Source organism: Cynara cardunculus (genome assembly GCF_001531365.2).
Source record: "Cynara cardunculus var. scolymus isolate 2C chromosome LG 10, CcrdV1, whole genome shotgun sequence".
Classification (NCBI taxonomy): Eukaryota; Viridiplantae; Streptophyta; class Magnoliopsida; order Asterales; family Asteraceae; genus Cynara; species Cynara cardunculus.
This window is the reverse complement of record NC_037537.1, coordinates 22,954,613-22,957,100: the sequence shown is the minus strand read 5'-3', so window position 1 is coordinate 22,957,100 and position 2,488 is coordinate 22,954,613. Positions and strand designations below refer to the sequence as shown.

The following is a 2,488-nucleotide window of genomic DNA, read 5'->3' as shown; positions in this document are numbered from 1 at the left end:
CCTGAAATAATATGACAAATTAGAAGACTCAGATGAGTAAGGAAGTATCAACCTGAATTTTGGATTGGAGACCTGAAATGTAGTCACAATTGCATCTTGTTCGGCTAGCCTTTCACACAATGTTACCACCTAGAAAGAAAAAGACATGTTTAAGAATTACCTTGTCGTCCTCCACCAATTCAATAAGCTAGCAGGTTAATTCTCAAAAACCTACATTCAGATACCAAGTATAGAAATTAGAATAATAATCAGGGCATTGATTTCATAGGTATCGAAGGCAAACAAATTAATGAATTCTTGCTTGAAGCTTTTGCTTGAAGCATCATCCAACTTGAATACCCTGATTACACCATCTTCATAAGCTGCATGCACAACAAACAAGATAATAATTAGTACAAAAGTATCACATGTGTTCAAATAAAGAATACATCACTGTGAGAAACTATATTTGCATTACTACTACATCTTAAGTTGTCAAATGGCTTTCGGTTTGTTAAGGAAATGATGCTATGCCTATAATTTGAAGAGAAAATATTTAGACAAAAAAGGAAATATGGTGCTCAAATGGAAAATATATATTTCGGTACAATTGCAAGTCAACCATCAAGATGTAGACATTTTAAGCTCAAATCTTAGTGCAAAAAAAAAATTAGAAGGTTGAGCAGCTGATTTCAACTACTCCGGTTGTTCCTTAAGAGTCCCTCTGTTGTAATGTAGTCACTTACTATTGACAAATTGAATTTCACCTCTTACTTAAAGAAACAAAGCATGTGTAATTTATGAAATAACAATAAGAGTCGAGTGGTGTATAAGCAATGCATGAGGTAAATTTCCCAACCTTGTCCTGTATGAAATGTCTACATTAAATGTCCTGTAAAGTATCATTTTTCCGAAGAATGGCATAAGAGATTCCCATGTGACAAACGGAAGGTGATATTTGTAAATATTTAAATTAGCTTCTTTCTTTAAACTTGATAACATCCATTAAGAACAGTGAAGCATGGCGTCTCCAAAATGGGTGAAATTGATGAGATGCACAAATGGGGAAAAACTGAAAAGAGTGAGAAAGAACAATTAGACAAAACCGAATAGCCACAATCTTCTTCACATTGCTAAAAAAAATCATCACTTGCCCGTTTATAAGGTCTATAATTTACCAAATAGACAAGAGAGTATTARTAGCCTATATCACATGAATCCTACTTCATRGTAAGTACAATAAAATCTTTAAACACCATTTCATCCAAAAGAATAAGAAAGCATGTTGCCTTTCAATCATATCCAAAAACTCAATAGTAAAGCACTATAGAAGAAGGCTTGATACTTCTATTCAGTGTTCTAAAGAGTCTTAAGAGGAGCTAAGAAGGCCGTAATTGGATGCATCAAGTAGTTTGATTTAACATATAACATATAATTGATTCTAAGAACATGAAAGTTAACAGTTTTGATATTGTAGATATACTGAATTGGGATGAATTGCTTTTTATTATTGGGCAACCAATTACCAGACCACCTAACTCACTAACTGGCTTAACTGAGTTAATATTCATTGCATTGGTTCTCATGATTCGTGGAGCTACATTATCAATGTACATTTAACAGAAGTGATGAGAATTACCAGTTTCCAAACTATGTCCATCCGATGAAAAGCATAAGCCATTAACGGAATCCCCATGACCTTTCAAAGTACTTAAGTGTAATGGGTGGTGGCGCTTGTTTGAATCCTACATCCACAACCATTAATGAGTTGGTAAATAGGTTTTGATAAACAAATTATAAGACATTTGACAGATCCACTACAATCCCAACAGTAGTATATGGTTCAACCCTCAAATGTATACTGCTTCAAATGATCAGAAACCAGAATGTGATAAAATCTCATAATACCCTATGTTTTCTTTCCCCTTTTTCTTGGAAATATATATCTAAAAAAGAGTATACAGAAGAAACAAACATACACCAGTTTCACACAAAATTGAACCTGACAAAATATAAAAAAAAGCAAACATACACCTCGTCCCCTACCTAAGCTCTCCAATCATCTCTGAGTTTGATTTAAAATTTAGGGTTTGTTGAGTTTGATTTTTGCTCTGGCTTCATAAAAACAGACAAAATAAAGAAATGGAAATACCATTAATTCTATATAAATCGAGAAAAATCAAAAGCATTATGTTGAACACAAAACAAGAAATACAATGATACAACCCTAACCTCGATGGAGTCAGATGGAGAAATCAACAAAAGTGGTATTGAACCAAAAACCACAGTGTTATACTTGAACCGAAACAAACAAATCAGCCGCTGGGTTATTGGAGTTCGAAGTTGAAATCGACGGAAGTGAGATATAAGGTTCTATCCATGAAATCGGTTCTCTGATCGAGGTGATACATCCACACCACCATTGTTATGTCAAACGAGGTCTGTGAAGGAGAAAGGCCTCTGTTTTCTAACCCAAAATGTTTTTGGTTTTGCTGGTGGCAGAGAAAGG

At 34.1% G+C, this 2,488-nt stretch overlaps 1 long non-coding RNA gene across 1 annotated transcript; it reads right to left on the bottom strand.

The window, feature by feature from the left end:
• Positions 1–300: 300 nt before the first annotated feature.
• Positions 301–2,252, bottom strand: LOC112518909. The gene is made up of 3 exons (XR_003069876.1): positions 2,212–2,252; positions 1,619–1,724; positions 301–362 (listed from the first exon to the last, which is right to left on the bottom strand). It is a non-coding gene; the product is annotated as an uncharacterized LOC112518909 (long non-coding RNA).
• Positions 2,253–2,488: the final 236 nt, after the last annotated feature.